At 46.4% G+C, this 13368-nt stretch overlaps 1 protein-coding gene across 1 annotated transcript in view; it reads left to right on the top strand.

The window, feature by feature from the left end:
• The window catches only part of LOC119968937 (extracellular calcium-sensing receptor-like), a 103065-nt gene that overhangs the window by 995 nt on the left and 88702 nt on the right, over positions 1 to 13368 (top strand).

The following is a 13368-nucleotide window of genomic DNA, read 5'->3' as shown; positions in this document are numbered from 1 at the left end:
TTACACGGCATGTCTGCTTTTATGGTTGCCGAGCGGGGAAATTGGCCTGGCGGCCTTTGCACTTTAGCTGCAACCTCGATCCAGGGTGGGATGAAATGTCAGGGCTGAAATAAATTTTAAAAACCTATCTGAGGACTGAGTGTGTGTTAGAGTGTGCTGCCTAGAGACACTCATTACGGCATTTTTCCATCACAATTTGTTTTATTACAGTTCCCTTAGGCAGCTCAGCAGCAGCTGTCCCACTGGGGGAGCACATTAGAAATGCTCGCCCGCACTCTCCCATTTCTCAATATCTCTCCTCCCAATGTGCCCGGGAGCTTTGAGCCTTCCCCAGGGCACGTTTCATGCTGGATGATCGTTAATTGGCTATCCAGCGTGAAACCACATTCCGGAGCCGCTTGGAAACAGGCCTCGCGACCACCGAGTCCGCGCACCTAACAGGCAAAATATTCAGGACATTGATTCATTTTGGCCCTTATTGTCAGGAGGTTGGAGTGCAAGAATAGATAAGCCTTGCTACAGTCGTACTGGGTTTTGGTGAGACCACATCTGGAATATTGTGTGCAATTTTGGTCTGCACAATTATTAAAGGGTCTGCTTGCATCGGAGGCAGCACAGTGAAGGTTCACTAGATCGATCCCTGCAATGAGGGAGTTGTCCTATGATGAGAGGCTAAGAAAATTGGGCTTATATTCCCTGGGGTTTAGAAGAATGAGAGGCAATCACATTGAAACCATACAATTCTGAGGGGGCTGTGAGGTTGTTTCCACTGGTCAGGGAGTCTAAAGCACAGGGGCACAGTCTCAGGACACGAGGCTGATCATTTAGGCCTGGAATGAGGAGAAATTACTTCAAAGGGTTGTGAATCTTTGTGAATTCTCTACCCCAGAGGGTTGTGGATGTTCCATTATTGAATACATTTAAGGCTGGGATACACCAATTTTTGGTCTCTCAGGGAGTTAAGAGATACGGGAAATGGGCAGGAAAATGGGGTTAAAGCTCAAGATCAGCCGTGATCATTTTGAAATGAAAATGAAATGAATGAAATGAAAGTCGCTTATTGTCACAAGTAGGCTTCAATGAAGTTATTGTGCAAAGCCCCTAGTCGCCAGATTCCGGCACCTGTTCGGGGAGGCCGGTGTGGAGAATTGAACCCGCGTTGCTGGCCTTGTTCTGCATTAAAAGCCAGTTGTTTAGCCCACTGTGCTAAACCAGCCCCTACTGTGCTAAACCAGCCCCTGGTTTGAATGGCAGAGCAGGCTCAACGGGCCATATGGCCTACTCCTGCCTCTATTTCTTGTCTTCTTGTGAGCTGGTGGGCGAAGACACTTTGACACATAAGGGAGGTGAAAGTAGCATTTTGGTCCATATTTTGCTCATACCTTACAAAGAGGTGCAGGTTCAGAAGAGGGATGGTGTGACCAATAGCGTGCAGAGTAAGAACAGTAGAGTGAGGTAGAAAACTAGGATAATCAGAAACTGATCAAATCCATACGTGCAATGTACATGCTACCTGTGAGGGCAAGGTTAAAAGAGGAAGGACAACCAAAAGGTGAGTTATAGAAACTTGGAGCAGAAGATTGTTAAAGTAGGAAAGAGGAAGAGAGGCAGGCAGTGGGGAAATGCAATGTGGGTGATTGTAGGGGATTCAATAATTATAAGATAGTTAGCATTCTTTGTAAACAGGATCGAGAGACCCGCATGATATTGGCATGTAAGCCTTGATTTTGGTTCTCAAGCCCTCGAGTGGGACATGATCTGTCTGATTCTAAGGTGTGCTACCAATGGAACAACATCTGACACAGAGCTCTAAAAAGGGAGCATGAAAGCAAGCTGCAAAATGAACACAAAACCTTTGACAAACAAATCGATCAGGAGCTTTGTGGTCCCCTTAAAAACTCACATGGGTGTTACTGTCAATGAAAATAGGGAAATAGTGGCTATGTTGAGTATTAACTTTGCACAATATTACAGTAGAGGAAGAGGTCAGCATGACAGACATCCAAAGGAAATCATTTCATCAGGGCCAAAGACTCACCAAAATTAACATGAGAAAAACTAGTGTAATGAGAAAATAATGGCATTAAAAAGTGTGACAAATTACCAAGACAAAATGGTTTACATCGCAGAGAACTAAAGGAAGTAGGTGAGAACATTGCAAATGTTCTAACAATAGTATTCTAAAGTTCTCTTGTTCCAGGAACTATTCCTTTAGATTGGAAATTGTGCATGTCACTCTGCTATTTAAGAGAGGTGAAAAGGGGAAACCTTTCAGTTAGTCTAACATCTGTTGTCAGGAAATTGCTCCAGTCTGTAATTAAGGGCCGGGTGTCTGAACATTTTGAAACTTTCAACTGATCAGAGAGAGCCAGTATGTACTAGCTTTTAAAGGCTACGTTGGGTAATTACTTTGCATCAGTATTACAGTAGAGGAAGCGGTCAGTATACCAGACATCCTAAGGAAACCATTAGATCCGGGTCAAAGACTCACCAAAACAAATGTGAGACAAATTAGAGTGATGAGAAAATAATGGCATTATAAAGTGACAAGTCCCCTGGACTTGATCCCCACGAATTTGATCGAATTTTTAAAAGCGGTGACTCTAATAGCGGAAAGGGAAATATCTGTGAATATTATTTATTGGGATTTTGATAAAATCCCTCATTAGAGACAGCAGCCTAAAGTTGAAGTTCTCAGAATCGAAGGCAAATTATTGACCTGGTTAGAAAACTGGCTGTCAGAAAGTAGGGAGGTGCTGGGCAGGTACTCTAATTGGCAGAATGTGACTAGTGGGGCTTAATGTTTAGTCCCCACCAGACCAGGAGGAAAGTTGAGTTGCCAAGAAAAATAGCACCACCAGCCTCCATCTCTCTCCCGGGGTAATTTCCCAGAGGCAGGGTGAGGGCAAGAGGGCTGCTGTGGGTAACAGGTTAACCAATTAATGGTCTATTATGGCATGCTAGGAATGGAGGCTGACTGGGGTTTTCCAGTCAGGCACCAGGGTCCCAAGGGCCTATGCAGTTTGCCCTTTGGCTATTAATTGGCTTCTTCCAGGGAAATCACAATGAATTATTGTTTTCCACACTTTTCGTGCTTCTGATCCCCTAATTGAGCATGACCATGGGGTCCAGACGCCCACAGGGAAGTCCTGCTCTTAGTGTCCTGCACAAAGCAGCCTAATTGGGGCCTCAACTATTCACCACATTTATTGATTGCTTTGATCATGGGAAAAAAGCCATATCCAAATTTGGCACTTACACAAATATAGGAAGCAGTGTCAATGGCTTATAACAATACAAAGAGATTTTGATAGGTAAAGTGAAAGATGGACAAACCTTTAACAAATGCATTTCAATACAGGCAATTGTAAGGTCATCTATTTTGGAGCGAAAAAGGATAGAAAAGGTACTTTGTGAATTTTGAAAAGCTTGAAACAGTGTAGATTCAAATAGACATGGGGTTCAGGTATACAAATCATTAAAATGTCAAGAACAGGTACAAAGAATAATCAAAAAGGCTAATGGAATGTTGACCCTGGTATCTCGAAGATCAGAAAGCAGGAGGGTAGAAGTCATGCTTCCGCTTTACAAAGCCCTAGTTATACCAGACCTGAAGAATATGGAGTTAGGTCAACAGATCAGCCATGATCTAATTGAATGGTAGAACAGGTTCAATGGGCTAATTGGCCAACTCCTGTTCCTCAGGCCGACACTGTGTTTTTCATTCTCAATGATGAGACAAGAAATCAATTTACTTGCTTCAGACCTTTTAATTTGGCTGTCGTGTTTCCACACTACTACATTTTAATTCAGCAGTGTTTAATGTGCCTTTGTTCCAATTAACTCATATATCAACTGCAAATAAACAATGTACACTGCTCATAATAGGATGTCCGCTCCCTGCTGGGCTGCAAATGGGCTGTCCAATTTTTATTAAGTAGAAAAAAAAATAGTGTCCGTCCAGTAAATATAAATGGGAAACAAAAAATTGTACCAATGTACAATAGGTTGTTCAATAGCTAAACACATAGGCAAGAATCGTTAAAGTTAGTTTTTATTGGAAATTTAGAAAACATTATTTTTTTGAGCTCTATTATCGCACCAAACTAAAATAGGAGAAAGCGGGCAGACTCAAAAGTCTGGATAAATCCAGAGAAAATTGTATATAAAAGTTATTATTTATTTGGAATATTGCTACAAAAAAGGGAATTAAAATGTTGCTTTATTGATGAACGCAATGTTTGAGATTTTGAGGCACAGTAAAAGTACACCACACAAAGTGATTCTTCGTGTTTCCTTCATTAAAACAGCAACAGGACTGGACAGTTTAACCATGGGTTAAAGTACAACAAAGTTTAATCACTTGTGGTCTAATAAAAGACGCACATTCTCTATTTCTTTTGCACTTAAGGTCAACACCAAACTTTAACGTCCCATAAAGGTGGGTGTTTTAGGTATGATCTTTCAGCAAGATTGACCAGAACGAGACACAAAGAAAAATCTTTGTCCACAGGTCAGGTGTGCAGAGTCAGGTGAATTCCCGGCTCAACAAACTCAACCTTAGAAAATAACCTGCAGGTCATATTTTCATTCTGGGGGTGCGGGGGCTGTGCTGGATTGGAAATTGAGTCCATCACCCCCAGAACAAGTGTGGAGGCTGCCAGGTGCGGAGGCGGGTTGGACGGAAAGTCTACCTTTGATCTGGCACTGAATTTTAATAATTTAAAAATAGAAAGAAATATGAAACAGCTTTCCAACTCTCACACTCCCCATACCCCATCCAACTATGCACTTCACCTATCCTCCATGGCCATTATACCCCATGCCAACCCATGCCCTTCTAACCAGTCCCTTGTCTATCATATCTCATATGACAGATTTGACAGTTCCTTGCCAGTTTTTTAACAGCTGGACAGCTCTTTGACAACTGGATGGTTTCTTGACAATTCTTAGACAGCTGGGCAGTTCCAATGAGTTGTGCATAAATTATGTGCAGTCACTTTTAAAGGGTGTCACACCTCTCCCAAAAGTGCCACGGGACCCTATCCGAAGGGGTACCTCACATCTCCAAAGGGGTACCCCTGGCTATCCAAAGGAACCACCAAGGTCATACCTCTAATTATCCAGTTTAAATATGCTCATTCCAGGTTTCACAGACCTAACCTACTAAAATACCTCTACAGTGGACACAGCTGTTGGTTTAAATGGCTAGCTGCCTCTGCAAATCACGCATGCTTAAAACCAGGCCCAACTCCAGTCCAGCCCCAGCGAAGATGGGAAATGTCGACCTTGGGGGTGGGACTTCGAATATTTAGGCATTTCCGGGATTTTCACCATGACGGAGAGGCTCTCTATCACTACCTATCTTTCAGATCCAGACTAGAAGTCCCTGTTTGTATTTTAGATTTCTTGTTATCTGTTCCTTCAGGCAGAATTCTATTAAACCCAGATGCATCTTTTTCTCTGCCATCGTCAGTGCAAATGAGCTGAAGTGAAGCCCTTCACTGCACTGATGAATTTTTAGTTAAATATTCAACTATTCAAGAACACATGTATTAGAAATTTCCAAATTCGGGGATGATGAGACCTTACTAATGTGATAACAAAGCAATATATATCAGACATGGTAAGGCAAATGGGCTCTAATTAAGCAGCCACCAGACAGAGCAATTTTCTAATTGGCACATGTATTTAACCTTCTGACCCACACAGAACTATTTAATATTATTTCAAAAAGTTATCCTTCATGTCCTGGTAACTGACAAATTCACCCGCGAAATGGTAAACTTTTATGAAATGTTCTTGACTGTTGTATTAGAGCTTATGTTTGCTGGCAGTATTTAATGACCGGATGACTAATTATGAATCATACAGAAGTTAGAAGCAGGTCCTGTCCTGGGCACTGATTTTAATTGAAAGAAAAACCCTAAATATATGCCAGCCCTGGATCCAGCCCAAAGTATATTAATCCTCTGATCTCCACTTCCTCCCAACTCAAGTTGTCATCATGGCAAAAGATGTAGCCACTCACTCATGCACATTCTGTACCCTTGCTCCTTGATCATGCTGTATATGCATACATTGTACATTCACAGTCTGTTTGTATGCTTGGTACAGATACTCTGTATCCATATATTCACACCCAGGAGTGCATTTAAATACACTCACTGTATTTTTACAGCATCTGATGTTATTTATAGGCTGCTCACATGCCCTTGTCCACATAGATTTCTATGTCAGACATGCATCCAAGTATCATTATTAAGTATAAACATAAACCTGTTTGCAATAGTTCGATTGTTAAAGGACAGAATAAAGCACAAGATCAAATAGTCAACAAGGAAACTAGCTTGGAAATCAATATGCAGGTGAGTATATGTGTGCAGACCTGTTTGGTTTAACTGCGAGATAACGCAGGCACTTTTGATTCATTCCCATTTGCTCATGTCACCCATGTGATACTTTCAATACCAATCCCCTTGTTACGCAGGTAAATTTCTTCTTGGGCCTTTATTTGGTATCTGTGCCAATTTTGTAACATGGCCAGTAGATGGCGTAGTCTGCACCGACAAAATGTTCTAAATGTGGAGGTAAATGAATGGGTAAATCCGGTAAATGCCAGCTGATCATGGGGCAAAAAGGAGGGCAGCTGCGATGTGTTCCAGACATTATGGGCTGGATTCTCCACAGCCTCGCGCCAAAATCGCGTTTGGCGGGAGGGTGGAGAATTGACTTTTCCGACGAAATCGGGCTGGGCGGCGCTCCAGCGATTCTCTGGACCCCGAATATCTGTGTGCCCGCGAATTACACTGGCCGGCTGGGGGCCATTGCCAAAGGCCCTCCCAGCGATCCTCCGCTCCCAAACGGCCGAGTTCCCGATGGCGGGAACTAACATGGTCTGGCCGATCGGGACTCTCGCGTGGCGGCTGCGGACTCATTCTGCGGCCGCTCTGGGGGGGGGGGGGGGGGGCGATCGGCACCAGGGGAGCCTTAGGAACTGCCGGGGCACAGATTGGGCCGGTCCGATGAAGGGGCGCACGGCCGGTGAGTGAGATCTATATTATGGAGCTACCTCCGCAGTCCGAGTCCGCCATGGCGCTCGCCGCGGTTGCTGGCAGCCGCCGACGTGCTCATGCGCGGACCTGGAACCGGAAGTGCGGAGGCCCGTAACCGCAGCCAAAGCTGTGTGAAGTTCCCCGGGTCCCTGCTAGCCCCCTGCAGGTAAGTGAATTGACTTTTATTTTTCTCAGGAAACTGGGGAGTGCAACACCAGCGTTTTGAAGCTGGCCTGGGGACATAGCCCTATTTTGGGAGAATCCAGCCCCATAATCTTTAGAAGATGAGGAGAGATTAGAAACTGAAGTGCTGAACAGCGAGGGTGTTATAACCCGCAAGGGCCTCACAGGGTAGGGATGATCCACTACACTGCGGAGCTTGCAGAATACAAGTTCCCCCAGCAAGAGAGTGAGGGACCTTTAACACAGTTCATGTGCCTTTGTATGAATAAAGTGGCCAATCAGGCACCAGCTGGAGCTGTACATGATAGTTAACGTGTTAAATAAAATAAGTTTGTTTTTCTCTATAACTCGGTGAGAACACCTTTCTTTGTTCCTTACAAAACTGGCAATGAGGATAAAGACTGGCTGCTGAGCCACCTCCCCATATCTCTTGGATACAGTTTGGAGATTTTTTTTTCCATCATGCATCTTTTCAGACATTTGGACATGTTGATGCTGCACTGAAAGACTGGAATTAGTAAGCACAGAGGATGCAGTACTATTTAAGGGCCAAAATATCATGGAGAACAACTGCCAGGTCTCCAGGTAGTTATTTTGCTTACTGCCTGTGGTGCGCAGACGTCCAGAGTGATTGGAAGCCTTACCTACCCAGCGGCCCCAGATACTAAAACTCTCGATGAGCTTGTGGAGTAAGTGGGCAACATTTTAACCTGACCCTGTCAGTATTAGTAATGTCGGCAACAGTACTGATACTGATTTGATACTGCCTGAAACAACCCAAGGTGACTTCGTCACCGGGTTTTTATCGAGGCGGCGAAAAATAGCTGAGTTCTATGTGTATGGTGCTGCTTTATCTGAAATGCTACATGACCGCTTGGTTTGCGGCATAAGCAATGCAGCCTTGCAGAAAAAGCTGCTGGCCGAATATTCCCGACTTTGCAACAGGCCCTCCAAGTTGCGCTCTTCCGCGAAACTGCAGAAATAGGGGTGCAGGAGATGCAAGGAATGGAGGTGAATGCCTTAGGGTACACCCCCTCCCAACTCGGGGGACCTCCCCTTCCCACCACCTTACTGTGGACTGAATGTCGTAAAGGCCCAACCCAGTGGTGGAACAATTAGCCTTCCCGGCGGGAGTCTTCCCCGGAGTACATAGAGGGGAACTAGGTCATTGTGGGGTTTGTGAGCACCGATCTCGGCCTGAGCACAGGCCACGAATGAACCAGAGGTTTGGATGCCCTGATAGAAGCTGCCATCAGCTCAGGGCCCATACTTTTTACTTAGATGAGCCAGAGGAGGAGGACGACTGCCTTATGTAGCCGCCCCCTTGAGTGGCTCCCATTAAGGTTGCACTGCGTGTGAATGGACACCTGCTTGACGTGGCGTTGGCCACCAGCACAGTGGTTTCCGTAGTCGCTCAGCAGACAGTCAACCACATTAGAATGAGAGTTCAGACCCTGGATTTGGCGAGTACCCAGGCCAGATTGGCTACCTACACAGAGGAACTGTTGGATATTGTGATTACTACTATGACCTTGGTGGCTAACGGACACCAGTCAACGGCCTCCTGCTCATCCTGGTAAAGGGGCACGGGCTCAGCTTGTTGGGCCGTGACTGGTTGCATCACCTGCAACTGCAGTGGCCGAGGTGCTGGGGAAATACTCCAAGGTGTTCCAACCCGGATTAGGGAGGATAAAAGGGGCCATGGCCTGAATACAGATCGATCAGGAAGCGCCGCTTCCGGGCATATATTTCCGGGCGTACCTGGTGTCCGATGCCTTGCTCAAGAAGGTGGACACAGAACTCAGTCGGTTGGAGTCCTTGGGTAACATTAGGCCTATTCTTTTAGCTGATTGGGCAGTGCCGGTGGTGCCAGTTATGAAGTCGGACAAAACGGTTTGTTTATGCGGTGACTATACGTTAACAGTGAACGCGTTTCGCGGTTGGACCGCTACCCCATGCCCCGCATTGAGGATCTCTACATGAAGACTATGGGGAGGGCAAATGTTCACAAAGTTCGACTTGAGCCGTACATATTTGCAGCTTGAGTTGAATGCTGCCTCTCGCAAGTTTGTCACCATCAACTCACACCGGGGGCCTAGATGAGTATGCACAGCTGCCTTTTGGAGTGTTCCATGCCTGTGTTATTTTCAAGTGGGTAATGGAGAGCATCCTGAGGGGGCTCTCCTGTGTGGCTATTTATCTTCATGACGAGCTGGTCACAGGTGCCTCTGAGCAAGAGCAGTTGGATAATCTGAGACTGTGTCGAAACGGTTTGCTGAAGGTGGTGTCCGCCTACGGAGAGCCAAGTGGATGTTTAATGTGAAGGAGGTAGTCTGCCTCTGCTATCAGATGGATTGCAAAGGCCTCCACCCTGTCACGGAGAAGGTGTGAGCCATCCAGCAGGCCCCCACCCCGACGAATGCCTCAGGAGCTTCGATCTTTCCTCGGTCTTGTAAATTATTACGGGAAGTTTCTGTCAAACATGGCTACCATGTTGACTCCCTTGCATCTCCTTGCAACAAAGGATCACGAGTGGACTTGTGACTGGCCATTGGAAACAGCTTTTTGGTGGGTAAAAGGACAGTTGTTGTCTTCCGGGTTACTCACCCATTACGATCCTGTCAAGCATCGCTTGCGATGCTTCCCCCTCTGGGATTGTGCCTGTATTGCCCCACAGAATGGAGGATGGAAGGGAATGGCCAATAGCTTTCAACTCCCGCACAGTGGCTGCAGCGGAAAAAAGAACACTCAGACAGAGAAGTAAGATGTGGCGGGGTGTTCGCCGTGAAATACTTTCATCGGTATGTCTATGGCCTCGTGTCGGATCCTAAACCTTTACTAGGACTTTTCAGAATTGCTTCCACGTGGGTCCACTGCTGGCCCCTATTACTCGCTGCTTACAAGTATTCACATAGACCGGGGACTCAAATTGTGAATGCGGATGCTCTGGGCTCATTGCCTTCACCGATAGGCCCTTTACCGGCCCCCACATTGGCCAATGTGGTCGCGACCCTGAATTTCATGGATTCTTTGCCTGTCAGTGTCGCAGATCCATGAATGGACCCAGATGGACCCGATCCTTTCCAATGCTCAGCACGTGGTCCGAAATGAGGGACAGCATCGACAGCTCCCAGGTGAGTTGAAGGCATTTTCCTCTAAAATGTCTGAATTTCGTATGGAGAATGGTATCCTGCCATGGGATAGACTAGTCGTCCTGGACAAGGGGCAGAAGTTAATTTGTAAACACTTCCACAATGGTCACCTGGGCATGTCCAAGATGAAAATATCTGGCACGCAGTTACGTATGGTGACCAGGTCTTGACGCAGACATCGAAATGATGGCCCAGTGATGCTCTGTTTGCCAAGAATATCAGAACTCCCACTGGCCGCGCCCCTGCGTCATTGGGAATGGCCGAGCCGACCCTGGGCACGGTTACATGCCGGCTTTGCCGGTCCTTTTCAGGGGTCCATGTTCCTATTAGTGATTGAAGCATATTTAAAGTGGCTTGAGGTACACAAGATGGCGAGCATCACATCTCGGGCAACCATTGATAAGTTACGTTTGTTGTTTTGTACGCATGGCCTGCCTGAAGTGCTTATCACTGATAACAGCACACCTTTCCCGAGTGGGGAGTTCTCCGGATTTCTGAAGTCCAATAGGGTGTGGCATATTTGTACCGCCCCATCCCATCCGGCTTTGAATGGTTCAGCAGAGCGAGTGGTGCAAATCTTTAAATGCAGCCTTAAGAAGCAATCATCAGGATCGATGGACACCAGACAGGCTCGTTTTGTGTTCAGCTGCAGGATTACTCCATATGCGGTGACTGGAGTAGACCTATTGGAATTGTTGCTGGGCCACCGACTTTGCACCCACCTTAGTTTGATTTTTCCATAGGTGCGAAAGTACGACGCAACCAGGAACAGTAAGGGCGTTGCCCTGCCCGACATCCCAGGCATTTTGTACCAGGTGACTCGATGTTTGTTCAAACATTCGCGCTGGCGCCCAGTGGGTCTCCGGCATTATCCTCCGCCAAACAGGGCCTGTGTCCTACTAGGTGCAAGCCTAAGGTCATACTATGAAAAAGAACCTCGGCCATCTTCGGTCCAGGAGACCGCTTCTTCTGGAAGATTTCTCATCCTTGGAAACATTTTCTGAAACCACATCTGTTGCCTGGTCAAGCCGCGGTGGAACCTTGTCTTCAGAAACCTCTTCCAGAACCGTATCTGCGGGCCTCCGCCAACCCCAAGGGTGCCAGGACGTCAAGATGACTGAAGTCGTGGACTCGGACTTAGAGGTGGAAACAGAAGCGATCTCCGATGGAGCGCCCTCAGACCCACAGCCTGTGGATCTGCAGCCACCATGACGTTTATGCCGGAGGCGACATTCACCATTGAGATAAATGCCACCCGATGCCCAGCCAAATGTCAAGAAAGTGACATGCCCTCCTTCGCCATGGTCTTCGGAAGATTCTTTGTGGAAGGAGGGATGTTATAACCCACACTGGTCTGACGGGATAAGAATAATTCACTACCCATTGTAGCTTTCAGAATATGAGCTCACCCGATAAGGGGCGGGGAACCCTTATCACAGCTCATGTGCCTTTGTATAAATAGTGTCTGCCAGTGAGGCATCGATTAGAGAAGACCCAGTAGGGAACTATTGGAGCTGTAGATAATAGTTAACGTGATAAATAAAACAAGTTTGATTTTCTCTACAACTCGGCATGGATTCCTTTCATTGTCACTTACAAAAGAGGGGAAAATGGAGGAGAGAAAAACAGCAATATTTTAAAGTTGGTTTTAAATTTCATATCCCCGCCTCCCCCACCCCCCCCCCCCCCCCCCCCCCCCCCCCCCCCCCCCAGAGTCTTTGATACAGTTTAATGTAACCTGTTCACATGGCATCTGCAGGAGAATAATTAAATAGGTCTATTGGCCAGGCCGTAATTATAGCAATTGTTAATTGGGCGGCTGTTAGATTGGATTTACATTAATTTCTACATGACAGATGGTTTGTTGACCATGGGCACAGGAGATGGGGAATGGCAGCAGCAAAGACAGGTAATGGAGATTGATTAGCTTTGATCTAACTGAGGAGGGGAATAGCCCAGGAGATGACTGGCCTGCTACTGATTAAGGATTCCTGTGTGGCTATGGTCGCAGCAAGTGCAGGCCAATGTTGCCGAGACTCCTTCAAGTGGTTATTACTTTCATGTTTGGGATTAGGGAGTGGAGGTGATGATGTACTCCTATCCTCATAGATGCCATAGGTATAATTGAACATGAGACATTCATGGAAATTAAAATCAAGTATTCTCTATAACAGCCAATTCCATCCATGATGCCTACTTTACACCTGAACAGCCCCAGCCCTTGGAAATGCCACCCTGGCAGTGCCACCTGGGCACCTTTGACAGGGCAGTGCCACGGTGGCCAGGTGCCAGAGAGAGAGCAGGGTGCCACCCTGTCCTGTCCCTGGCCACCCAGTGGTCTCCAATGTCCTGGGAGACCCTCCGAGGTGCCGTAATATCTGGTCCACATTTGGGTGGACCAGTGCTAAATGGAACTCATGTAATCTCTCGTTGGGAAGCCAGTTAGTCACTGAGCGGCTGTTAGATTGGATTTATATCTCACTAATGAGATTGAGATTGGGGCCGGCACGCAGCATAGTGGTTAGCACTGGGACTACGACGCTGAGGACCCGGATTCGAATCCCGGCCCTGGGTCACTGTCCGTGTGGAGTTTGCACATTCTCCCTGTGTCTGTGTGGGTTTCCCCCCCACAACCCAAAGATGTGCTGGTTAGGTGGATTGGGCACACTAAATTGCTCCTTAATTGGAAACAAATAATTGGGTACTCTAAATTTATTTTAAAAAAGAGAGAGATTGGTCTTAATTGGTGTCAATTGGTATCTCGCCAATTGGTGTCAATTGGTTAGATCGCTAACCAATTTACACCCAGCACAGATCCCGATTTTGACCTCTCCCGCTATTTAACCGGTGCACCAGGATCCATGACAGGCGCAACATGGCCATTAAATCTGTATCACGAGATGTCACCACACTAACTAGCTTTATAAAAATTAATTCATGGGGTGTGGGCATCGGTGAGTAGACCAGCATTTATTTCC

The sequence above is a fragment of the Scyliorhinus canicula genome, chromosome 7, assembly GCF_902713615.1.
Source record: "Scyliorhinus canicula chromosome 7, sScyCan1.1, whole genome shotgun sequence".
Taxonomy (NCBI): Eukaryota; Metazoa; Chordata; class Chondrichthyes; order Carcharhiniformes; family Scyliorhinidae; genus Scyliorhinus; species Scyliorhinus canicula.
This window is presented reverse-complemented; position numbering and strand designations above follow the sequence as displayed.